The sequence below is a fragment of the Parus major genome, chromosome 4A (assembly GCF_001522545.3).
Source record: "Parus major isolate Abel chromosome 4A, Parus_major1.1, whole genome shotgun sequence".
Lineage (NCBI taxonomy): Eukaryota > Metazoa > Chordata > Aves > Passeriformes > Paridae > Parus > Parus major.
This window is the reverse complement of record NC_031772.1, coordinates 14,754,231-14,782,226: the sequence shown is the minus strand read 5'-3', so window position 1 is coordinate 14,782,226 and position 27,996 is coordinate 14,754,231. Positions and strand designations below refer to the sequence as shown.

Genomic DNA, 27,996 nt, shown 5'->3' with positions numbered 1-27,996 from the left:
TTAAACAAGACATTATGAAGTTAGTGTTTTCCATCTTCGTTTCGATAAGTTAAAATCAATAAGAGTGATGTGTTTACTCTGGTGGAATGGAAATGTTCACATAAATCTCTAAGGCACTGATGTATATCTGTGGAAATGTCAAAGGTTCAGTGCATCTTTCATTGCACAGGGTAGGTTTCTACAGAGCCTGGATAGATGACCTAAATAAAGATGTCTGGAGTTAGATTTGCTTTTTGGTCAAGGCTTCAGGAAACACTGACCTGTGTTATAAGTTGCAAGACAGGAAACTTTTGCCTCTTTTGAGGAGCTGCAATGTAAACATTACTTTATATCAGGAGAAGGAATAATAAGGGATGACACTGCTTTGTATTTTCATAGCACACCATAATGTACATTTAAAGAGAGCTTTTATTTAAAAGAAATCTTTACATAAAAATTTCTACATAAAAACTTGTCAGTTCTTAGCTAAATTAGTAGCATATTTACCACAAAGGTTTTCTTTCTGTCTTTGATAAACAATGTGTCTCCTAAAATTGTAGAATAGTTTTATAAAACCTTTTGAAAATACAGAAAAGTACCTAGGAATAGAAATTGAAAACAAACTGAATGCCACAAGCAAAAAAACAAGTAAGCAAAAGCCTGGCAATTTTTTAGGGTCACTCACCATGAGGAGTGGAGAGTGTCCAGAGAAGGTCTGGAGGACAGGTCTGATGAGGAGCAGCTGAGGCAACTTGGATTCTTCAGCCTGAAGAAAAGGAGGCTCAGGGGGGGATCATGTTCTCTACAGCTGCTTGGAATGAGGTTGTAGCCAGCTGGGGGTCAGGCTTTTCTCCCTGGGAAAAGCTATAGGACAAGAGGAAGTGGCTTCTAGTAGCAGCAGGGGAGGTTTAGATTTGATATCAGGAAAACTTCTTCACTAGAGGGTGGTGAAGCACTGGGACAGGCTGCCCAGGGCAGTGGTGGAGTCGCCATCCCCAGAGGTATTTGAAAGATATGTGGATGTGGCCCTTCATATCGTGGTTTGGTGGTGGACTTGACAGTGCTGGGTTACTGGTTGGACTCGATCTTAGAGGTCTTTTCCAACCTAACTGATCCTATCATTCCATTTGTGAGTGAGAGAAATGAAATACACTCTTTTCTCCCAGACCTTTTCCTGCTCTTTTGTACCAATCTCAGTGCTTACCCTGAACTGTAAGTGATGATAACACATTTGTCCTGTTTTGATTCTCTGGTGTCCAGTATAGACCAAAGGATGCTGCAACGTTTTCCTTATGGGGATGTTAAGTTGAAGCTCGTTGTTATACTGAGTTGTTTCAGGGATTTTTCAGGAGAATGAGGGGGGAATTGGCTGGGATGTAACATGTCTGAAACATTTACCTTTTCTAAGTTTGATCTAAATTGGTGGATGGAATTGAAAGTTATTCTGGGTGTTGCAAGGGAAAGGGGGAGAAGGTGGTAAGCAGAAGCAGTCAGATGTACTGAGTATGGTTGTATAGATATTTCCTTCTTTAAGGAGGACTGTCTGAAAACTAATTTAGAGTCACAGGCAAAATTCAGAAGCAGCAGGACTTATCTGAAATGTCAGTAAAAGAGTCAGTGAAGGAAGCCCACAAATATGTTTGGTTCCTTTTTAATCCCATTTACCTAAAATTAGTGTGTAAGCTAGTCAGTTAGAGAAGGATTTGCCTTCACAGAATTTGGTTACTGTGACCCAAATTCAGTGTTTTCCAAATGAAAGGAAGTGCACATATTCTCAGGCAGTATTGTAATATCTTTGTTCAGAAAAATGTCTTCATTTCTCATGGAATACTTCTTTTCTTCTGGGATGCCACGTTACAGGGCCAATCAGTAAAGGCCTATATGTGGGTTGATTTTTATGCACAACACTTAAAACACTCATCAGCCTTTAGTTTGAGAAGAGAGGGGAGAAAATTCTTGAGTGGAATCCTATTTTTTTTCGTTTTCAATTTCTGTGCGTTAAAGTTACAATGAGCCATTGCATATTACCTTGAAAAACCTAGAAAAAGCTTGAAAAAGCTATCAGTGTAAGCATATTGCTCATCAAAAGCAAAAATTGAAGATAATATATTTTTGTTCCACAAAGTTCAGACCTTCCTTTCATCCTGAAAGTTCTAAATTTGTTGTGTAGCCTGTATATTTTGCAATTGTCACCCCAAAAATGTGACACTGGATTCCAGAGTTCATTCATTCATTTAATCAGTATTAAGACTGGTTCAAACGTTTTGCTTACATTTTGGTTGCAGAAAAACACTGAGTTGTATTGTATGTGTTGGTTGTAAGAACAGGAGAACTGTGCTGGAGGTGATTGAGGGTGAGACTGAGCTTGCTTTAATTAGTAGGCATTTTGCAGTTAGTAAAATATTGCTGCAAAATCAGTCTACATGGTAATATAAATCATATTTCAGAGTTATATGAGTAATCATATCTCATTAGTTATATTGCATTCTAAAGGACTTTTTATAAAAGTAGTGCACCTTTGTTGGCACTCTTTAATTTGTATGAGTTTTTGATAATTTTTCTAAATTATGAAAAATGAAAATATAGTAATAGTGTTACCTGGATTAATTTAAATAGTAGCTATCTACATTGAAAGGGCAGATGAGAAGGAAATTTCAGAATAACATAGGAAATGAGGAGGGGAGAGTAGCTTAACTGTGTCTCTCAGTAAAGTAATCACAGAGATAAATTGCTTTGTTAGTTAATAGTGAACATCAGATTCTTTAGGGCCACTTAGGTCCACAAACACTGACTTAAGTTTTGCTTAAGGCTGTTTTTTTGCTTGTTCCATTTTCCATTCCATCTCTATCCATGTGAGTATTGACCATGGGGATTGCTGAGTTAAATGTGGCCTCTCTTGTCACTGCTTACCTACAACCCCTGCATGCAGCTGCCTTTAAAACCATTTAAAAAATGGAATGTTTATCATACAGTCCTGGTGAGATACCAGGGTCTACTGAGCTTTTTGTCATTTCCTTGATTCCCAACTGTCATATTTCTTAAGTAACATTAAAAACAACCTTTCTCTCCTTTCCCTTCTGGCTTCTAAAACTAGATAAATCATTAGTCATTTTCTTACAACAGAATAACTTAATTGCTTAATGATAAAGAAATTTTAATTTCATAAAACCCATAGATCAGAGAAAGACAGAAATTTTCAGATTCCCTTTAATTGTCACGTTTTTTCTGTTAAATCTGTGGATGCTTGCAAATATCACACCATACTGATGTCTAGTTTCCATGGCACTTCATAGCAAACCTAAGTAAGAGAAGAAAAAGATATTTAAGGGAGGAATTGCCTTTTACTAGCTGATGAGAAACAGATTTTACTGTCTGAATAAACAATCTTTACCTATATTAAACTGTGTAAAACAATAGTGTTTAAGAATTATAAGTAGGTTTGGATAAAACCTGCCTTTCTACTCGGTATTGCTAATATTACATAAAACTTTGGGACCAATTGAGGGAGCAGTTTTCCTGACAAGCTATCAAAACACATTTCAGAGGAGTGAGGGAGAGAGAGTAGAAGTAAACTCTACCTGAATAATTGCCATGATTGATGAAATGGCCAGCAACTGACTTAAGCTCAGACTCAGCTCTCAAGATCCACTTTAACCTATTGTCAAAATTCTTGCTGTATCTCAGTTTTTGTCATGGTTCCTCTCTGCAATTAGGTGGAAACATCAGTTTTTCTTTAAAGATCCTAGCCCATATACTTGGAAAAAAACCTGAAGGAATCTTTAGAAGGTAAACCAAAGAAATAAAAGTAAACTGCTTGATACTGTTTGGTTAAAAATGTGATATCTTATATTTTTTGGACACAGTTATGTGGGAGCAGGAGGATAGAGAGAGTACTGAAGGTAGTCTTACCACTGATAATTGCAGCTGTATTAATTACCAGAGAGTAGGAACAGCTTTGCCCTCACAGCTGTGTCCAATAAGGATGGGAGTTATAAAAGAGTGGGTTAGTTTAGTAGGGTTAGGGTCTCCTGGTCACACTGTGAGGGGAACAAATTGTGCTGGAGTAGGGCTGAGATGGGTGCTGGGAGCTGCCTGCTACCCCAGAACTGCTTTAGGGTTTAGCTGTGCCTTGGATTTTTTGGGAGTGCTCTCAAAGCAGTGCTTCCACTGATGGACTTAGAGGGTAGTGTGATGATGGACACCAAGATGAAGTGCACTGTGGAGGCAGAAGAGTTTAAAGATGTCAGGTATGGGTGCAATAAAAAGACTGGGATAAAGTTTCTTAAGGCCCTGCTTTGAGTCTGCTCCAACAACACAGTTATAATATATATAATTATAATATATATAATATGTTTACAACACTACATAGTGAACTTACAAAACTTACAAGCTACACTTCCACAGCAGTGCAACACTATTTATTCTTTCCTTTTTTTTTTTTTTTTTCCCTACCCAAGCAGGAAGAAAATGGACAAAGAGAAAAGATAAAATAATTTAAATTTTATTTGAGAATGTTTCCATTGTTGTAGAAGTAGACTGAGTTGTTCTATTTGCCAAGGAGCAGCAATTTACTAATTAATCTGGAAATGATCCATTCCTTGGAAGGAGCATTCATCTTTAGCTATAATGCAGGTCTACTCACAACAAAGTAGGAATCCATTTTACAGGAACATGCTAGAACACAATTACTTCAAGTTAGATTGAATTGCCATACAGGATACAAGAGTGTCTCTGAAATACCTGTGATCACCTAAACTGCATTTTATAGAGGGAAGCTGTTAAATCTGACTATTGGAAAACAGAACTGAATTCTTAGTGTCAGCTAAATTTGAACAGCTCTGTAGACACCATTGGAGTAACTCTGGATGTAAATTGTTATAGCTGCAAACAAACTTTGTCCAAAAATCTTTTTGGAAATGTAGACTCATAACTTTCACTGGCAATAATAGTCAGCATTGTTTCTGTAAGGGATTTCTGTAAGTGATTCCTTTACTGGGTTTGAGAGGAAAGGAGAATGAATTGAGGTAATTTTCTTGCAGTGTTCAGAGATCCTTCACTGGTGTGTTTCAGATAGATACTGTGTATATACTTTTAAATATATCTGCATGGAAGTTGGAAACACCATGTTTCTTTACTATTTTATGCATTAGAGACCATATATTGTTGAGTTTGCCTCCAGGGTAATGTGTTAGGGTATTTTTTTTCCTGCATTGTTGAAGTTAGAATAGTTCCCTGGAAGAATATACACTTGCATGCATTTTCTTTGTGTTGCTATTTCTCTTAAAATGGATTTAGCTGTCAGAGGCTGGAGGACAGTATAGGAAATGTTGTTAACCAGGTTTCAAATTGACATTTGAGCCTGGAGTAACACATGACCTTGATTGCCTTTTACCTTTTGTCCTCTCTCTAAAACTTAAGCAATTTTCATAGTAAGATAATGGAGTTGTGCCTCTCTCTATATAAATACCTGTTACAATGAGGGCTGATTGCAGCTGAGCTCTCCAGGTTTTAATATTTCAGATTCATAACCTGTGAAAACCTGAATTTCCAAAAAAATGTTCAGTCCTACAGTAAAGGTTTTGCTTTAGTTTATGACAGAAGGTTCATTGATCCCAAAAGTTCCACAAATATCACTCATTAAAAATTCCAATTTGGACTAAATATAACATTTTCCTTTTCATAAGGTGGTGTTGTAAAGAATCTAATCATCCCTAACTGATATGCTGCTGCTGACTTAGAATAATTTATATATCCCTTGCAAGAATATTTATTTACACTTTCACTTACTGTGAGAATTATGTTCTCAGAAGTTTTTAATAAAACATAGTGTACTTCCTTTAGAGGGAGATTGATCATATCTGGAATTAAAGTATACAGTTGCACACCTATAAATAAAAAGAACATCTTGTGTTCCTGATGCACTGAACTTTGAGCTATTCCTTGGTAATGGTATAGAATGTAAAAAAAAAAAAAAATAAATTGTGGAAATACACCTGAAAAGCAAATGTGCTGTCACCAGATGCCCTTGTAGACAAACAGTTTTCTTACAGGAAGCAGGAGATACTAATACATACATATATCTATATGTACACAGACACAATTATGAAGGCTTTTGAAATGCATGTTGTTATAAGAAAAAATGCAGAGGTCTACTATGATAATATGATCAAGTCCAGAAACCACTACAGCCTTTTTCAGTCTTTATTTTGCTGTTAATGTAAGTCAAAGGTGTCATGAGGAAAACTTTTCAAGGCATATACAATAAAATGAAATATGAATTTGCAGCTGAGCAGGGTGGTGTATGACAACTGCCACAGGAGTGAGTGATGGGGAAACAGAGATCAAAGGGAAATGAATGGCCTTTTATAAGGACTGACACTCTCAGAAAAGCTTTTCATTTGCCTAATGCTTGTTATTGCTGTCTGTCTTGCAGGTGTTGGAGAGATTCTATACCACCTGAGAACCTGCCCCAGAAGAAGGAAATTAAGCCAGAGGTGTCACTGCTGAAAAGCCAACTATATTTGTTGATTGATTTTTTTAAAATCATTTTTTATAATAGGTTTTATTGTTATTATTTGCTTTTGATCTTTAATCAAGATGCTCTTTAGATAGCTTAGATAAGGTGCTTTTTTCATAAAAACTACTTTTTCTGTTGCCTGAAATTAAGAATGTAGAGCATCAGTTCATCCACAGTGGTTTGGGGTTTTATTTTTCAGGTAATGAATGCTAGCATTTATCACAATTGGCTCTGGTTTAAATAGGCTTTTACCTGTAGATTTCTTTATATAGGTTGGCTTTTGACCTAGGTCTAACAAGACAATGCCTACCAGGAAAGAAACACTTATGGAAGCAAAAAGCACTGGTGCTGAGCCCTTTGTTGTTTTCTGGCAAAAGCTCAGATACTAATTTACAGGCTACAAGCCAGTCTATGAAAAATTGGAATGATAATTTTTTTTTTTAATGAAACAGCAGCTGGAACTGACATCTTTCTGCACAATAGCTTTAATTTAGCTTCCTAAGGTATTGCACCTGAAAATGCAAAAGAGGAGACATCATCATCAATAAACTGGTGAAAAATATCCAATTCAGATAGTTTTTTAATTCCCCAAAGTACTCAGTGTTATGTGCCTATTGATATCTGCCGGCCCTCCACATACACACCTTTCTTGGAGTACAAGATTCTCGTGTGGTTTGATTTTCCCTTTCGGGAAGGAGCAATAGTGTTCCAGCACCTCAGCAGGTGACTCTGAGAGCTGTGGGGTGTGGTTACCTGTGTGTAACCTGGCAGAGGGACCAGGGTGACACCAACCAGGGGCTCCCCAGGCAGGGACCTGGGGATGCTCTGGGATCCACTCTGGTTCCTGGGCTGCCCATAACACAAAACAGAGAAACTTCACTGCTGCTGGCAGAAATCTCTTGTTTGCCTCACACAATCTGCCCAGCTTCTGCTGGAATGTGTGGAAGGGTGTGTGGTGGCTGTGCCTGCTCCTTTCCTTTCCCATCATTGTATTCTTAGAGCTCCCAAGAATTTCATCACAATGAGCGATAACTTTGCTAAGCTCTTTATAAACCCAGAGTTCATCCCTGCTCATCTTAATTTACAGTCAAGGTTTGTACTCCTCTGCACCATTGCATTGGGCACAGTGTGTTTTGTAATTCTGATTCTTTTACTGTATTGATCCCTCCCTTCAAAACTAATTATTTTTTAAAATGTATTTATTTTTAAATTTTTCTTGCTTTCTGGTAGATAATGTGAACAAACATCAGCATCCATCAGCATTAGCAGTTCTTCAATTGAATTTAAACATGATCTACAAAATGCCTTGGCTCTTGGGATAGGACCAGATATTATTACTCCCAAAGTATAATTTTCACATCCATCTGTTCCTTCACTTTCCTGAATTTTCTTTATCCGTTTTCCCACAAAGGTGGCTTTGCCAATGGCCTTTTACACAGCTTGACATTGGTGTCAGCCTTTCCACTTGCCTAAAGCAGCTTTTGTTCTGGATCCCAACACAAGACAATGATGTATCTTGAGAGGAATATTTAAGGTGACATTTGTAATTTTGGTGGAAGTTTTAATGCAACCTGCTTAGCACTGTGAGTTCTGAAATACAAAAGAGCAATGTCATACTAGTTCTGAGCCTGTGTATATACAGTCTTATGCTAAATCAATTCTATCCAGCATTCCTGTGTATGCAGTACAAGCTCATAATGAACTCTGAAAATTATTTAAGTAACTCTGTTTCTGACCAGAAATCACATTAATAGGGTAAATGTTGTTTGAGTTACAGTTTTTTTGCTGTCCCTCCACCTCATTTTCCTCTAGAATAAACCTTCCTGCTTCAAAATTAGACACATTTAAAGATTGCTCTTCATTAGCAGCTAGGCTCAGTGTCTGTGTTCCATGCACTTAGATCTGGAGCAGTCACATTGACTCCAGTACATACTTATGTGGGAGCTCTTTGTTGTCATTCTAGGAAATTCCTAATGATGAAAAACTGTTTTAATACTATATTTTTTATTATTAGATAGCCTGAGGGTTAGTCTAGGAAGTCAGTGTCCTGGATATAGCTTTGAAATTCAAGAGAATTGCATGCAGGAAATTAGAGAAATACATGAAAATCAGCCTTCTCTTATGATTTTTCAAGCAGTAGCTGAATACAAATTAAGGTATGGATGCCCTTATTCTGAGCTTCTCTTGAAGCAGCCTCTAAATTTTTCTGCCTCAAAGTTGAAGTAAACTCTTCTTTCTTTTTAAACTCCCCAGTATTTTTAAGCACTGATCTACTTTATTATAATGATTTTAAGTTTAGTAAAAAGTACCTGATTTCTTTGGCTTCTGTGAGTACTCCCAAGAATGTTCCATCTAAGTAAATGTTTGACCTGCCAGTGTTGGTAAAAAAAAAAAATCTCTTATTATTTAGTGGAAAGGATCAACAGATATGTTTCCCATTGCTTCATTTGTTTCAGTGTGATAGTTTGCAGAACGATGTTATAAATGTAGGCAGCAATGAATATATTTGACTTGCAGCTCCAGTCTTAGGAAAAGGAAACAGATTTTTGTTCAACAAGAGCAATTATTTCTGGCATAATATAGACTCCAGTAAATGAGAGTGGTGACAGACAGATTGGAAAATAATTGGAATATTTACCCCAAATGCAAAGAGGGGGTCTGGGTCAAGTGAGAGATTTTCCATTTCACAGAATGTGCCTTCAGAGGCTACTGTGAGTTGGTTATGTTGGAACTCAGTGCTTGGAGAGCTGTGCACGTGGGGAAGAGACCTTTGTGGTGCCCTACACAGACACTGCAGTCTTGTTAAATATGATGCTTAAGCAAGGAAGGAAACACAATTAATGGGAACAAGTACATTTATGACATGAACAGCAAATATTGGCCAGCTTTCTTCTGAAAGGATTAACCTGGCTTTCACTGTACACTGCATTTTTACTTAGAAAAGTGACAGTTCTCCAGTGATTTTTCATGCAGATTTTTTTGACTGAACTTTAGCAAGAAGAGAAAAGGAATGAGGAGTTTGTATTCTCTATCTCTTAGGTAATGGTAGGAAGAAAGGTACTTTAAAGGCTACTTTGATACTTGTGAAATGGAAATGTTTAAAAACAACTGCACATTATTTTAAAGAAATATTTTGTAAGCATTTATAGAAGGGACAATTTTCCTCAGATTCTGAGCTATGGTCTTTTAGGGAGAAGGAAAGAGAATAAAAAAGGATTAAAAATTTGGTTACAAACTATTTTTAGTGGAGTAATTTCTGATAATTAAGGAAAGTAATTTAATTTCAAACTCGAGTCTCATCAATCAGAAAATCTGAGACTCCCATTACTCACTGTGACTTTTCCAGCAGCAGAGCCATTGTTTCACTCCCTAAACCGACTGTTACAAGCACAGTGTGCTGCATCCTAAACTTTGTTAGGAAGCATCACAGAAAATACCATTCCTGTCCTGCTGAAAAGCAGAGATGCTCAGCACACTCAGGAGTGACTCATCCTAACAGTGACAGGAGTGGGAAGTAAAAACTGGGGGAATTTAACTGAATTTGATGCTCTCATATCTTGCAATACAACTGAATCTTGTCTGGAGAATATCATCATCATCTCCTGCTAGGGAAGGAGGTTGATATTCTTCTAATTTTCCCTTTTTTTCCTGTAGTCTACAGTCAGAAAAGCTGCAGAACTTGTTGGATTTAAAACAGTCTGGATGTTTTGATAAAAACACTGCAACGTGATGACAAATTCCATATATTAGGTGACATGTTGAGTTGGAGGTTTTACAGCTAAACACAAACAAACCAAAAATAATTTTCAGATTTTAACTTGTTTCCCTCTTAGATCCTGCAGAATATGGCATAACTTGTTCTTGACTTCAGTATAGAGTTATTTGGGTATTTAAAGGAAATAAGTGCCCTACAAAATGAATCTTGGTATACTTTCCACCGAAATCAGCTGGGTTTGGGCACCCAAAGAAGACAGAGTACGCTGCTTGTCGTGGTGAGGTTGTGAACCCAGAGGAAATGGGCATGGAGGGCAATAAACAGCAGTGGTTTCTTCTACAAATTGTCAGATGGCTAAATAAATGCTTTTATTAAGTATTCTAAAATGTAAGGATTTTATTTGTATGAATGACTCTTTAAAAAATGCTTTTTGGAGGTCATGCACCTTGTTCCTGTTTCCCTTCCATTTAGGGAGATCGGGGAATAACAAGCAGAACCATTTTGTGGAATTTCTGGCGATCCCAGAACCACCCTTACAGGACAATTTAAAACAAAGATGGCAATGCACAGAGGCTGATTATAAGTTGTTAAATTAGCTGGTACTTAGAGCAGTGCAGCCATGGCAACCAGGAATGGAGTGGACACCAAGCCCCTGAACTTGGGCAGGGTTTGTGGCCTGCATTGACTCTGGTGCTGCCATAGCAACGCTCCCCTCTGCAGAAAAGACAGAGGATTTAAAGCCAACAGCAGCAAGCCTCCATAAATTACAACTTTGAATTTTGTAATAAGCACACTCTTAAAGATGGTGGGTGTCCAGCAGCCAGGAGAAGGAGGCAGATCTTTCTAGTTGGCTGCAGCATCCAGAAGATGTTTATTGTGATAAAGGAACTTAGCTGGTGTAGGTGTGCATGGAGGAGGTTTTGTCCAGACTACATACACATTCCAGTTTTGATGATGAATACTGCTTTTTGCTTGATGAAAATCACTCTCAGATTGGTTGTTCTCCTTGGATAGATTGTATTGAATATACTGACTTGGCAGCACTATTTTGTGACGAGGTAAATATACCAGAAAACCTCAGGCTACAGTTCTGCACTTGTAAACTCAGGTGTTCATATATGTTTTGAAGAATAATAGGTTAAAATGCAGTTTAAGGAAAGTAAGAAAGTTTGGTTCTGTAAATAAAAATCCCAAGGCATAAGACTGATTTCTATGTCCTGGAGTTCATGAAGCAACACAATTTTGTCTGAAACAGACCTGTATTTCTTGTTAACCTGCTCAAAATCTCATAACCATTTCAAGCAAAAATGATGTGACTGACGCAGAGAATAGCTGCAAATGAAACAATTTCGTTGCATTTTTAGTTCACAGGTTATAAAAATTGAAATGTGGGGTTTTTTGAGGTTTTCCTAATCTCACCTGGTATATTGATTTCATTCACAATCAGGTGGGGATGTGCCAACAGCAGCCACCCCATTCCCCCTCTGGAGCCCTCTGGTCTAGCAGGGAGTGATTCTCGGGGCCTCTCAGCACTGACAGCTTGTTGGAGTTCAGAGTTTGTCAGGATTTTCTTTTCACAGTATATCCCACCTTCTGTGCTAATGCATTCCTGGGGACATTCCAGAGTATTTAACTCTGAGTAGAATACAACATTGAGTACCTTATGCTAATTTTTTTCCACCGTGCTCACTAAATTGCAAGTGCTTGAAGGTTGGCCTTTATCATGAGGGTTCTAGGACAGAAAGCTATTTTATGATTAACAAGTTTTGATTTATGTTATTGAAGCAAAGACTAAAATAATAAAACTTAAGTATATCACACCTGATAGTTGTTCATTATTAATGTATGAATGACCAGCTAGGAAAGTAAGTGGCATTTAAAAATAAAGTTATGTTCTGAGAAGTTAATTAAAATCCTGTTGAATCTAATTGAAGGAAAAAAGTAATATGAAACTCTGTGTTAAGAACTATTATGAAGTTTAGAGTAATGTGTGATCCTGGAGGCCTGAGGGGCAAATTTACAATTAAAAACTAAATTAGAATAATTAGGTTTTTATTATGCCAAATAATATGTCAGAGTTTAAAAATTATCATCTGCTGCTCCATGCCAAGGATGGAAATGGTTAAGTACCAAGGAATATGAAAGGATATTTTTTTTCTTTCAGCTTTCCTTTCTGTCCTATGGAAATATTTTTTTTCCATGATGTCTCTACTATGCACATTTTATTGTTACTTATTGCTCAGCAATGTCCTTGTGCTGCTTCTAACCCTGCTTCTCTGTACTGTGCAGTCTTGTCATTTGTACAGAGCACAAGATGTGGAATCTTTTAATCTGTGCTCTTTTAGAAATGTTGTTAAATGTATTGAGTATACACATCACATATTTAATTTGAAGTGGTGGCAAGAACACACTATTTTGTAGGTACTAAGGGAGAAAAATTAAACCTGCATGTTGTAGATGATCTCTATTGTTTTGTACAAGTATAGTTTTAAAAATGTTTCCACTTCTAGTCTTTGTTCAGATATCCCACATTGTCATGTAAATATGTCTGAATTTCCTCTATATATGATGCTATATACATATATTTATGCATATATTTTTATCACATTTATTTCTACAACACTGCTGATCTCTCCATTCCGTGTGAATTTGTGCCAAACCACCTCAAAACTGTTCCCAGTAACACACCATTTCTCCCGGCACAGATCTAGAATTAGGAACTCTTGAAAAATGTTTATTTACATTTTAAAAGATGACTCCACTCATATATATAATTTTTTTAAAAAAACTGATTAATGTATAAAATTTCTTTTACCTCAAGCATGCCACTGGGTGATATTCCTAGGATCTTCACTCCAGGACAAACGGATCACTTTCAATATGCTCTCCTTAAGATAAGTTGCTGCCAATTGAAAAGAGACCTTTTCTTGCAAGTGATTCAGTTGCAATATATTCACATTTAATTTTCAGCATAATTAGATAGAATTATGGATCTGTGAATCTTTTATAGCTGGAGACAGTACAAGTTAGCCAAACTAATTAATCTAAACATTGGGGTTTAATATGATTATTTAAAATAGAGATTGTGACCACTCCAGTGACCTGTAGTACTTATTGATGTATGTTGTAATCTGTATAAAAACCAGCAGAGGAGATGCTTAAACTGCACACTGAATTTGTCTGAGGGACTGTCCAAAGAACTTTTATAAAGTAGGTAGTTTGAAACAAGGAGTTTCTCTACTGACTTTCATGTATTGTTTTCCTTTTTAATGGAATTTATTATTTGGTGAAATTCTTGACTGGTTCAGTGCTCCAGCAGAAACTGAATTCTGCCCTGAACAAGGCAATGAGTTAAGCTATGGTTGTGGGGATAGTCTTTTGCCAAAGACTTTACTGCTATTACAATAAAACATATTTATCTATGAAGCAGCACCAGAAGTAATAAAAATGAAACCAGAATTTTATGCAAACTTACAAGGCATGGACTTTTTCCAGATGAGACTATGATTTGTTTCCAGCCTGCATGGAGGTGAAATATGTAGCTAGTACCTGAGGTTCAAATTTTAGAGCCTTCATTTTAATACAAGGTCAAATATTTATTTTTATAACTGTTTGTAGTCTTTCTGTGTTTGGTGCTTTTCCAGATTTAATCAGATAAACCATAAGACAGACATACAAAATCCATGTTGCTTTGTCATGCCTTTGCTGCAAACAATTGCAAGAGAATTACTGCACACAAAAATAAGGTGGTTTTTTTTCCTAATGAGATTGCAACTCAGTCTTGTGAGTAACATCAAAGATTAATACAGGGTCAATCTGTATCTGTGGTAATTATCACACCATTTTTTCCTCTTTTCCTGTAATCTTATTTTTTAAAGTGATTCTGATCAAGTCAGTTCAATTTCTCAGCAGACAAAATGCATGAAGCAGTACTGAGTTGCTTTAGATCTACTGAAACATAAACTGGAAAACTCAATTTTCAAGTCAGATTTTTCAATCAGAAACACATGAGAACAATAAATGAATTCTAAAACATCTCTGTTTGCAGAAGTGTAATAAAATATACATCAAAAAGAAAAAAAAAATACCAAATGGCTTTTGCTTTTTCTTTTTTGCCAAGCACATACAAGCAGGGTGTGTGATCTGTGGCTAGAGAGAAGGATTGAAATACAGATTGAGAAAACAAAAAAATGGGCAGATAAAGGGAAGTCACATGGGGCTCTCCTCATCTTGTCTTGTCATGGGGGTATGTTCTTTATGACTGTCTTTGAATGCACCCTCTCAATGATACACTCTTTTTGTACAGTGCTGCCTGAAAAAATTACCTTTACCCTGACTAAAATTATGAGGAGGTTTAAGATGAGAGGTTGATTGTAGGGATAGGCTAAGCATCTTCCTGCAGGCATTTTAATTTATATTCTACCACACCTGCAAACTCTTTTTCCCTTGCTAGAATGTGCCTTTTTTCTCTCACTGAGAAATGGAGCATGGCTGAAAACAGGTAGCAGCCTCTAAAAAGGGCTTTGCTCTGGCAGTGAGGGGTCAGGTTACTTTCCAACCCAGGTCCTTTATGGATTTCACTGAGCAATATGTGTCACTCTTACATTGCAGGAGGGGAAAGTTTTGTTTGTATTGGCTGTACACTGTGCTTCTGCTCATCTGCAGAGAAACTGCATATAAGTTCTGAAGATTCACCATAATTTGTTTTTTCTTTCTGAAATTTTGGGCCATTAGCTCATCTTCTCAGGAAGGAATGAAGTATTTCCTTTTTCCTTTATCTTTTTTTTTTTTTTGTGGAGAGTGTGTTTTTTCTAACTAGGACTTCTTGTGACTCATCCAGATACCCTGTAATGAAAAAAAATTATATCTGCTCAGTGCAAGACATATAAACACCCTGTGCTTAGCAAATATTGTCTTCTGCCAGGTCTGCCAGCAAGTTAACTTCAATTTTTACGGTGGTCTTATTGCTGAAGTCAAGCAGCTTTTAAGAAATCACTTCTCCCTTTTACCAGAAAGAGTGGCAGCACACTCTTAATCCTTTCTTAGCTTTTACAGGTTTTGCGCAGTCTGTGAGTTAATTCATTCTCAAGTTTCAAACTCCCAGAGTAAGTCAAGAACCTCATCATGAAGATGATGTTTCTGCTGAGGAAATGGAGGCAGAATTAGTTACTGTGCCATGTCAAGGATGTGTGCATTGATCTGTTTAGTCTGTGCAAATTGCCAACTAAATAGGTGATGTAAACAGTCATGCACTGAAGTGGGCTCATTTCCACTGATTTAATACTGTACTTTGACCAAAATATTTTGTTTCTCGGAGGTTTTATATGAAAGCTTCCTGGGAGGTTAAAAGCTAAAAATGGCAGCAAAAATAGCGTACTAAGGATTAATGGTTTCCCCATCATATTTCTCTACGAAAAATGTAACTGACAAGCTAGGAAAGTCTATTGCAAAGAAAAGTGTTTAAGAGACTGTGGCCAGCCACAAAGGCTAATGTCCAAGTTAAATAGCTGCTGAAAAGAGAAAAGTAGAGCAGCTTAATGGATTGGAAATTGGTTGTAGGGGAAAAAAGTAATCTTGAATGCAGCCTTGGAGAGAACTTGGTATTATGTGTTCAGTGAAAATCTTGTTTCAGTAAAGTAGGTATGTATGCTTGGAAAGTTCAGTTTAGAACAGATAAAGGTGTACAGAAGACATTGGAGAACATTTATGTGCTTGAGTGTATATTTTTATTCAGAAGAGTTGCAAAGCCCAGATAAATATATTCAGAGGGGAGCTTCTAGAGAAACTGCTTTGCAATTATGAGACTGGGAGCTGTCCTGATCCACAGAGTTCTTGGGGGATGCATACAGACACGTGCAGTTTCATAACATTTAAGCTTGGAATTGATAAGGAAAAATCCTATTAATGTGCAGAGTGAGAGTAATCCTATTAATTATATACGCACTAATCCAATTAGTTTCAAAGTCCTCAAGACATTCCACCAACATTTTCACCAACCTCTATAGCACTGACATGAGAGACCACTGATGCTCCTTTTTTGCTTCCCAAGGGTGAGAAAATTAGTACAGTTAAAGCAGTGCTCTAAATGTTATAACCCACAAAACTTAAAATGTTTCTTTTAGTGTGGTCCACTAGTGTTGGTTTATTATCCATCCTGACCTGTTTTATCTTGTTAGTTTACATGCTACAGTGTTAGTAAGTCAGATACCATAACAACCCACAGGTTCTTTTGATTCACCAACTTCTTTCCAAACTTAAATTCCTTCAGACTTAACAAGAATTAGGCAGGACAATAATTAGTAGGATTGCATGGCACCATTTTTAATTGAGGCTGCCAATCAAAGGCACAGTACTGGAGAAGGAAAAAGCAGTCTTGAGCCTTTGAGCTGACTTTTAATGCCAGATCTTCCAGCCACATATGAAGGTGCAGAGGAGGAAAAAAAACCTCACATGCATGATTTTTGGATATTGAGACTTTTGGAGCTTTAGAGTTCAAATGGATATAATGCTGCTGGGGTGCATCAATGATTCTTTACAGAGTCATGTATGTGTTTTCCTGTGAGTCAGAGCACACATGTTCATCTGTCAGCAGCTGAATTTTCAACTGGTTTCTTTGGCAGACTACACCACGTAGAGGAAACACTTCTTGCTCTCCAGCACACCAGGAACTTGTGGGTGGCTCTTGTGTTTGATGTGACTGATGGTATTCTTATCTTCCCTCTATGATAAGTCCATATGAAAATTTTTCTGCTTTCTGAAGTTCTGTTTAATTTTGAGATGGTTTGTCTGAAATCAAGCTTTGAAATTACATTAAGAGGAAGGTGATAATTGCTTTGTTGCATGATCGAGCAGAGCAAATTTTCTCTAATGATTTCTAGCTTTTCTCAGTTTCAGGGATGCATTTAAGTAATGTTTCACATTCCAAAGTTGTTGTTGCTTGTTTGGCCATCTCTGTTTCTTCTTATATGAGCTGTAACAGTTGAAACTATTATTTATGTGCCTTTCTCAGGAGCTGCTTCCTCAGGGTGACTCTTCTGTGAGTGACCTGTGATTGTGTCTGAGACTTGTGTCATTTTTTGACAAGTTGAACATGTCCAGTGCGTGTAGCTATTCCTGCATGTACAAGTGGCTTCACTCTGCTGTTTCCAAACACTGTGATATTTCCCATTGCACTCTCTTTGAGATTATTATTTATGCTTTAATAGTCACTGGTACTCCTGAGCCCTGTGAGAAATGTTTTAACTGCTGTACCTTTAATCTCAATTGCTTTGATACAGCTATCTTTTATAGTGTCAATGACTTAGAGAAGTTTGTAGCTGCCCAGTGTCAATTTAACAGGTTCTTTTCCCTTGTCTCTTTCTCCTTGGATGGGCACATAATGTAAAAGCAACTCACAGGGTGGAACTTTTAGTTCTTGGCCTGAAATATCAGTATACAGATGAAGTCAAGCAGATGTTTACATTAACATTTAATTGAATTTATAACAGGCTACCACATGTTACATACATTAGTAATAAGCATTAACCAAAATAAAAGAAAACATTATGCATGTGCACTAAGTAGCAGCATGACATGAGGAAAAGATCTCTTAGCCCTTGAAATTGTTGCTGTTGATGGGATGAGAGGTGCAAACCACATGTACTTGCTCAATTTTTTTTTTTTTTCCTTACTGTTCCCAAAGGAAAAGGGATTTGGCCTGTCAAAGTTAGCTTCAAGGCCTTCTTGAGCCCATTATAGGGAAACAGAAGCCCTGACAAAATGAAGAATAATCACAGTGACTCTCAGTGTATTTTGAAGAGCTCTACAGACAGGGTTGGACCTGAAGCTTTCTGAAGTAAACAGGAAATTTTCTGTTGGCATGACATGGTTGTGGGTGCAAAAAAGTATCTTCTGTCATTTATTTAAGAGACACACAGACTACCTTGAGTGAGGATCCCATGGTGACAACAGCAATAGCAAGAGCTGATTTTAGTGTCATCTTTCAGCGTACTGGAGGTGGTTTCCAGGCCCTGATTTCCATCTTAGCTGTGTGTCCAAAATATTCCATCTAAAGTTCCTGCCTGTGTGAAACAACTCCTCATCCAGTGACTTGTTTTTATTTACCACTATACTCAAAAATTGCCAGCATGTCTCTATAAGGTGGTGTTAAGCTTTTCTTGTTTTCTTTCTCTGTGTTGGAATTCTGTCTGTATACTCACTGACTCTATTTTTGGCTTAAATAAACTTTAGGTTTAGCATTTCATAGGTCAAGGCAACTTGATATCTCACATCCCAAGGTTTTTTCAATATCAATTCCAATTCCATATTTTCCACTTTTACTATGTAGGTTCTTGAGAACAGGACTGTTTTCAAACAATATTGTGAATTACTGTAACCAAACCCTAATGTCAGTCCATGAAATACAGTTATAAATGAAAATGTCAGAACCCTGCAACTCCTTGTCTGTACTTATTAATGTCCTGGATGCTCACAGTGCTCTCAGGATGGTACCTGTCTTGTTATTTAAAGTGTATCATATCAATAACAGCAGTGCTTCTACTTTAGATAATACATTCATTTACCTTTATTATAATGTCCATTTCTATGAGTTCTCAGTAGGAACTTTCTTCTCTGTTACTTCTGAAGACTGAAAATTAATTTTAGTGATTCAGTTAATGTGAAGGCAAAGAGCACCTGGTAATAAGAAAATTCTTAGAATTACTGAACTGTCCAGAACAGCCACAAGAGCCATTTACCAGAATTATAATTGTTTATAGGGAAACTCTTTGCAATGCCTCATGCTTTTGTCAGCTGAGCATTATTTATCTACAGAAAGACATAAATACCTCTCATGTTGGTAGCAAACCTTAACAAGAGATTATGTTCAGAAGTAAGTGGAGTGGTGGTGTTTTATAATGGAGCCAACTCTAGGAAATGTGAATTGCTCTTTTATCTCTGTGAATTGCTAAATCTCATATTTCGATATCACATGCTGGGCACCAAACCTGTAACTCAAGCATGCTGGAAATGGATGAAAATTTCCCCCTCCTCATAATTATTGATGTGATCCAGTTTGGTTTTCTTCCTGTATTTTGTTTGAGTTATGTTTATGCCAAAACAGCCAAATTCAAAAGTCTACCAAATAAATCTTTGCCATAACTATGAATTAACAAGCTACATTAGTTAGGATAAATGTAAATAATTCACAACCAGCAAATTTGAAACACAGAACCTTTAACATAAGATACCCTCACCAGTATCTCATGGATACCATGATTGTTGATGTGTGACTGTTCAGTTTCACATTTTTCTGGCACTGAGAAACTCAAGCACTCCATGAATATTTTACAGTCTGTCATATATTTTTGCCATTATGAAAAATCCTGTCAAGTAGAACCTCAAAATCAAACATTTTGTTCCATGTCTGATGTTTGATAATAATTTTTAAAATATGCTTTTCACTATATCTGCTGTTCTCCAAATCAAAGTATGTAATGTCCACATGAGACCTCTTAATTTCAACTTGTCATTTATATTTCACAAGATAAAATTTTGTTTTTCAAATGTTTTAATACACTCTCTACATGCTGCAAAACAATTGTTTTCCTTAAATAATTGAAAATAGTTTTTGTTTGTTTTCTGTATATTTAATAAACATAAAACTCACTTGAGCTAGAGAGGCCTGTGAAACTTGAAGTATTTATTTCTCTGTTTCCCTTTTAAGTAATGTAGAATATATTTTAATTTGTTTGTTTGCAACCTATATGATGATTCTGTATATTTTCTATTACTTGTGCCATCCATATATAATTATTTGTGAGGTTCTTGCACAAAAGTATGTAAGATCTCTTGGAGATCTTCATGAAGTTCTGCTGAAGAGCAAATATGCTATTTGTATGTTGCCCAAATTTTTAAACAAGCAGGAGGGTGACAGGTCAATTGCAATCCTCTGAAATACTTCAAAAAAGCAAGATATAATGAAAATCTGCAAAGTGAGTCTTCATTTTACAAAGCACAAGTATTAGAAATGAAAGTATATTAATAAGTCTGCAGATAAAATTGCAAAGACACTGAAGATGCAACACAGCTAATCTTGTTTATTCAATTAATAGAAATGTGAATATGAAACATATTTTAAGACTTAGAAAATGAACATTTTATGGTCTTTGAATTGGGCATCTGGAGAAATTATACTGTATAATGAGATACTTTGGGTAATTTTCTGGTTCTTGGTCTTACACCATACAACTATTTGCTTAATAATCATACATAGATACAATGCAATCATATTGCTTATCTCTTCCTAGAGATGAAGTAATTCAGCTGCATTTCTGCAACTTCAAATTATGCCACTGATATTGAAATTTAGATATGAGAGCTGATGGCTGGAAAAAGTACCTCTGCATCAGCAGTAGAAAAAGCAGCAGGAAAAATTTAATTACTTACATTTTTCTATCCTGCAGTGTCTACCAAGCTTCTTTTTTTAATTAAAAAGCATAAATCAGCATCATTATAGTCCACAGTTTGTCTTTTCAAACAAAACAAATAAAATATTTGCCACTACTATTTATATAATTATTTGGAGGCTGAAAATACCTAGTAGCTTCAAAGAATGAACTATATTACTAAGCATCAGAGAGAATGACAGGAGTAAGGAAAAAAGTCTGATCTTTGTCTTAGAAAGAAGAGTTCCTGGATGTAAATGGGAATGAAAATGAAAAGGGGTCACCATATGTAACAACTTCAGTGAATTCAGGAGAGTTTAGGAAATAGAACTGCTGAATCAGTAAAAGCAATTTGTTACAGTTCATTTTATTGATTCATTCTGAAGCTTTTTCTTTCTTCTGATAATTTGGTTTGAGGTAATTCCTCCTTACTCCCCATCAGGGAAGGCAGTTTGAGATTCTAGGAACTCCCTTTCTGTGGTGATGCAGATGCCTTGACTCACCACCAAGAGCACAGCAGCTGCCAGCTCACTCTTGTCATCCTGCCAAATGTGGATTCCTGTGTGAGGAGGAAAAGGGAACACTGTTCCTAGAATTCCTGTATTGTTTTTTTTTTCTTTTTCCCTTCTGTGCAGTGAGAAAAGTAATGCAAACTTGATAGATCTGAAAGAAAAGGTTTGATCTTCATTCCCAAGTGAACAATGAGCCGAGAGGCTGCACACAGTGCAGCATCTGCCAAAGTAGCTGGGAAAATTTACCTGGGCTGGAACATCTCAGAGCTGTCCCTGGGAGGTGTCTGAGATGTGCCAGGGAGGTGGTTGTGTAATGCTGTGTGCTGTATTATGTGGGGACTAAGGAGGCAAAACTTCCTTTAGAAATGCATCATGAGATGGTTCTAGGACATTTTGCAGAGAGAAATAGGCATGCACTCAGTGAAAAGAAAAAGAGAAACATTTTATTGCAATGGTTGATTTGATTTTCTAGTAAATTGAAATTATCAAAAGAAACCTCAAATCACTGAGAAATAAACCACTCAAAACTAAAATAAAAACAACCACCAGACTACAAGGAAGTAAATTATAGGCTCCCTCCAGACCTGGAAACTGTCACGTCAGTCACTGATGTGAAAAGGACAGGTTTGCTTGAAAGATTGATGCCATGTTCCCATTCCACCTGAATTCCTCTTGCACAAAGCAGCTGTGCTTCTTCACTCAGGAGACTTCCCTGAATTGGACTTTCCCCTGAAAAAAGCTGCCAAAGTCAATTTTGTCAAGGAAATTACATACATATTTTTAATATAATTTGGAAGCAAGTTTGTCCTGCATAATATAGACACATAATGTTTTCTTCAGACACTTAGAAGGGTTACTTTAACTAATAGATAGAACAAAAGAGTCAAAACCAATCTAAATTTTTCAAGTGTGAATATTGGAATTGTGTTTGTCCAGATCAATTGCTTGGGTTAAAATTACTGTGAAGTAATTTTCTGTACTACATACTCTGTGTTGCTTTCAAAGCAAATTTAATGTTTTATACTTATTATAAAATGCTGATCTTCTATTTCACTATAGATCCATTAACCCACCATGTTTAATGATTTAACAATAGTGAGGTAATCTATTGCTTTCAGTGCTGAGCCAATGATTTTTGGGAAGTCTGGAAGGCTTTGCTAAATGACCACTCAGTCTATGTGTTGTTCACATCTGCATTTGCGGTGCAATTTCACAGTACATTAGCTGCATTCCTCAGGTATGTGCACCCATCCACACACTACTGTTCAATCTGCATTGGCACTGAGGGCTAAACTCGAGACTTGTGGAACTCTTCACCATGTATGGAATCAACACATTTCACTAAAGGGGTTTGAAATTTCATTTTTGATCATAGGGTTCATTGCTAAAAAGAAAAGCAGATCCCGAGGAAGCTCATGTGACTCTGTATTGTCTGAGCAGAGTGGACAGGCAGAAGCACCAAAAATCTCCTGTTTCAAATTGGATATGTCTAGGGTTTATCCTGCCTATGGCACCATTGGACAGCAATAACCTAAATATCACAGTATTATGCACAATAAAGGTATTTTATTGATTTTTCTTGGCAGTGCATTGTTCAGTTCAATCCATTGTACCTGTACCCTGGGTTAGACCTGCCATCACAACAAAAAATAGCTCTGGTATTGTTGAAATACCAAAAATTTTAATTATCACAAAAAGTCTAACAATATTTTTTTCTTAAAGTGGTGAAATCTGACTCAGTGGAGTTTTCTGGTGTGAAAAGCTCCGGTGATGGAGGGAAATTTTGCATTATCAATGCATCTGGATCTCAGAAGATATCAATATTCCACCCCTGCTATACATTACATTGTCATGTTTATAACACCTATGATTTAGTTTCTCTTTGTATTATTATATATGTGTGGTTCTCAGAATGATGCAAACTATTTTCTTGAACCTGAAACTATAGGTTGTAAACAAGCAGATATTTTAGTATCTGTTAGTATTAAATGCATAATGAAGCTACCCCAATATATAATAAAAAATAATTTGTCTTTTAAAATTACATAGTAATGTTTCATGATGTATGGCACAGGAATTTCTTTATTCTAATTTATTTCTGATAGCTGCTTCATTCCCAATACTTTTCTCATAATAAGCGGAACAACCATTTATTTAGATATTTACTTCCTGTAGCTGGAGTGAAGAATTAGTAGATTTTACTAGGGAGTTAGACCAATATTCTTTTTTTATTAAAATTATTATCTAGATATGCCCATTATTTTCTTGCTTGAAAAATATTAACCTTTCTATAGATACACTGATGGTCCATAACAATATTTTTTTTGCTTTAGAAAAATAGATCTGTACAGCCGAACACTGGTTTTGATGAGTTTCTTTCCCTCATGTGAAAACAAAGCCAAAGAAAGCCGGGATGATGGATTAGGTCGTAGTCTCCTTATCTGCAAAGGAAGGACTTTCTGAGCCCCTCAGAGAGGTTCGGTTTATGAGCTGTGCTGTGCCGAGCCCAGCGCTGGACTCCGGCCGTGCAGAGCTGCGGCTGCAGCTCCCCGAGGAGCCGGGCCTGGAGCCGGGGGAGCCCAGCTCCGGAGAGCCCCGGCCCACGGCTCTTCTCCCCGCCTTGGCCAGCGGGGCTTGGGCAGCTTGGGAATGGCGCTGCTGGCTGTGGGGAGGGATGGAGCTCCAGGAGCTGCTGGGGAGGATCAGCCCGACTGTCCCTGTTCCCAGCAGCGTCCCAGGGAAGCCGAGGAGCGGCGCTGGGGCCGTTCTGAGGAGCGGCCTGCAAAAGGTGAGGCGGCCACAGTGCCCTCCCCGGGGCTTTTGGGAGAGACGGACACAAGAGTCCAAAAAAGAAGGATAAGCTTCTCTCGCTGCCCCTCTCTCGTGCCCCAGGCTGTGACTGAGGCAGTTCAAATGCATTTCCCTGAGCTGCAATGCCTAAGGAGGGTGTTTCACCGCCCCACTGTGGATTCATCTCCCTGGGGTCAGCCAGCTCTTCCCGCTCACTGTCAGAGCTCTCCGGAGCTCACGGCCACAACAAGCACAATGCACATGTTAAATTTGCCAGCTTCCATTTCCTTCTGCTCTCCCTTCTTTTGACCAAAACAACATTACATCCTGGCACCACTATCTCCCACAAACTGGGGTTTATTTCACTGTTTCTGCTTGGTCTGACTTTGGCTGAACACCATAGCTCAGTTCACTGCGTTTATTGAGTAGTCTGATAAGTACTTTGCAAGGGTTTATTTTCCTTCCAAAGAGAAAAGTGCTCATTTGATCATGACACTGAACCAGGTGAAAATTGCTGGATTCACTTCTGTTTGTACCAGCTGAAGTTATGACTCAGTACTTGTACTTTTAAATGCTATTTAGAAATACAGTTTATTTATAACATTGACACAAAATGTCCATAAAGGGTAATTATCAAAATATAGTCTTCTTTTATCCTTCAGCTATATTGCAGATATGAAATGTGTGGAAAATATTATCATTTTAAATTGTATTTTACATAGAGAGTTATCTGATTGCCACCAAAAGGCTTTGCAGCAGTTTTTAATTTAGCCTTATGTATTTTTAACATGGCAGCTGGAGCACAGCATGCATATGGCATATTAATGGAGGGGACTTCTAGTCAGTTTTGTCTGCTCTTGCAAAGAAGAAAGCAAGAAATAAGCAAAAATGTTTAAAATGCATGTTCTGGATAAAAGCAACAGGCACTGCCTAGAAAACTGCAGCAGAGTGCAGGGATTATTTCATTATTCCATCTCTGATTTGTTTTTCAGGGGCTAGCTGGCTTTTTGTTTGTTTTCAATTAAACTGCTATAGTGTACATTGAGAGCTCTATCATTTATCTATCAAACAGGAAGCTGGGCTTGAAATGCAGCCTTACTGTAAACTCTATTTTCAATTGCTCCTCACTTTGCAAACAAGGAGCCCTTTTGACTTGAAATGCCCTGCATTTGATCATAACATTTTGGTGCTTGTTTGTTTCTGCAAATCTGGGTCTTATTCAGCCTTTTTGAAGGTAGTGTTTAAAAACAAGCAAGCACTAGCTGATTAAGAACATGAAAATAAATGTTTTATATTTTTTATTCTTTTATAGTGGAAAAAGAAAGAGAAGAAACAATGTAGAGATATCGCTATTTTTAAAGCAAATAAGCTCACAAGCTTTAAAGTCAGTTGTCCCACTCTCTCATGATACTCTCAGTGGGATTTTTCTGGTAGGCTTCTTTTTTCAAACTGAATTTAAAATGTATGTGGTTTATAGGTGATCTGGTACATGGAATAAGTTTTTTTCAGCTATTTTGATAAATAGAGTGCATCCAAAATGAGCTCTTAAAACTCAACTTCATCAAAGACTATTGAACTTCAAAGTGATGAAGACAATGCTGAAACTATAAAACTATGGGAAAAAGAACTAAAATTGCTTCTCATCATTCTTCTCTTTTTAAAGAAAAAAAAAGAATCATAATGTAAAATGCAGACAAGACTCTTGGTCAACAAAGAATTTAAATTTGGGGAATGCAGACTATAGTTTATATTTCAGTTCTGGTCTAAATTTAACATCAATTTCCCTCTTCATTTTTAGCAAATCAATAAAGAGTGATTTGCAGAATTCTTTTATTCAAAAAAATGTTTATGGACTTGAGAATCACCAATACTTCCTTTTCTTTGATTTCCTCACAAATGCACTCTTTTTCTACCATGTTGCAATTACACAGTTGTCAGTTGTCTGGCCTGTATTAGTCTGGTGTTGGGCAGCTGAGTCTGTTTAAGTCCCTGCAGGGGACCTGCATTATATTCCTGGCTTGACACTAACAAACTGGCCAGCTCGACAAGTTTTTCTTTTTACTAGAAATAATGAACCTAAACTCTTTCTTTAAAGTGCCTTTGAAAATTCACATATAAAAAAAATGTTATATAGCATTAGGTATGATTTATTTTGGCTTGTAATAGAGTTCCTTTGCAGGACTGTGGTAAATCAGGGAAAGTCTGATTAAATGGATCTGTAGCACGACATCCTCTTTTCTTAAGCAAGCCAAGCTCCCAAAATGTAAATACATTAAATGTCACTCTCATTAAATACACATCATGGAACTGCTAAGGAGGATTAAGGAAGTGCAGTAATCTTCATCTTACTCTGAATAACTGCTAATGGTCAATGTGACCTGGACTCAAATTTTTATTGAAGAAGGCAAGTAAAGAGAAAATTTTCCCTTTATGAGCTCAAGTTTCCTACCTTAAAGTTAATGACCTCTGAATCAACACTTGATGGCTTAGCACATAAGCAATTTGGGTTGAGATGGAATACTTTAAACACCTATTGACATTCTGAAGCTGTTTACGTTTTGACCTTTCATGACAGAATGAGTTCAGCCAGCACACAAGAGAATGTCAGAATCTGCTGCAGAAACTGACTGCAATTATGAGACTAGAAAAGGAAACAAAGGCCTTGGGCAATATTTTTAGATTGCAGAGTGGTGGGAAGATTATGGATACAGTACTTAATGGTGAGGTGACAAGCAGGTACTCTTTTCAAAGGTCACACCTGCCTGAGCTGGGAGTGGTTTGTTTGTAGTGATGACAGAGTCTCTTGCTGAAGTGATTCCCATTTGTGATGGCAGGCACTGCCTGTGTGATATTCCTGAATCCAGAGATATGAAAAATAATATTCCTGGAAGTTGGATTGCTGTTTGGCAGACTTGATGGGGTGTTAAATAGGGCTTGTAAAATTATGGTAATTTCCAGTTTGATTTCTTTACCTACTCTACGTTAAGATTTTAAACTTGATCATCAGCTAGCACCAGCTGTTTGTTAATGTAAACTCATTCAAGCTGAATCACCTTGCTTCTACTTTGCAACATGTCATTTTATATGGATATTACTGTGTCTTCTGATGTACTTGTAGTAATCACAAGAGTTTTTTCAGTTTTTTATGTTGACAACAATTGTTCAAATATACAGATTCTCTGATTGCTTTTTCTTCTCCATACTGGGCCACCTGTAAGTTCAGGAGAAACTCAGTGAATGTGAGTTAGAGTTTTTCACTGCTCTGTCTCAAAGAGGGTGATGCAACCATTTTGCTTGTCAATCTGTGTTCTTAGGAAATCAGAAAATCAAGTGAATGTTCTCAAACTTCAGTGCCCCTTTTATTTGATTTATGATCTGAGGGAGAAAAAAGCCTTATAAGAGCTGTAAGAAATGTATCAGATGAATGTTGCATCCTTCACAATTTTTCAGATGCTTTTGATCTTGCTGGGGGTTTAACAATGTAATAGAAAATGATGAGGCTCTGACAGCAATTATGTTGGAATTTTTGTATCAGGCACTGAGAAATGCATCCTCTTTGATTTACCTGATACTTGCACAGTGGATCTAATTAGAAGTTAAATTGTTTCTCTGCCAAGTCGGGGTATTCTAGGACAGCTGGGGTTACTCCTGACTAGGAGCTCCCCTGAAGGACCATTCCATCATGTGTGCAGCTGCAGTGCCACAGAAGTTCAGTTAAGCAGGATTTTTAACTTGGACATACAGAAGGGATCTTGCAAGAGCAAGATTCATGTACACAAAATGATCCCTCATTTCCTTAACTTGCATCAAATGTATTTTGCATGGTATCCCCCAAGGATGTGAAAGGCAGGCCATGGCACAGCATCTTCAGATTCCAGACAGAACTGCCAACTGCAGCACTCATTACAGTCTTGTGACTGCAAACTTCTTCAAACAGACTGTAGGCACATGCAGGCTTTTATAGTCTTTTGAATTTTTAAACAACATTGATTTAATATAATCAGCTAAAATAAATCCACAGTCTACCTTAGTGATATGAATAATACCTGAATTTCAAAA

General features: G+C 37.1%; 1 long non-coding RNA gene across 1 annotated transcript in view; it reads left to right on the top strand.

Annotated features, from left to right (window-relative positions):
* LOC107204047 overlaps positions 1–12,749 on the top strand; it is a 67,951-nt gene extending 55,202 nt beyond the window's left edge. Inside the window, exon 4 of the long non-coding RNA XR_001521446.2 lies at positions 6,413–12,749. This is a non-coding gene — a long non-coding RNA (uncharacterized LOC107204047). The remainder of the gene's footprint in view (positions 1–6,412) is intronic.
* Positions 12,750–27,996: the final 15,247 nt, after the last annotated feature.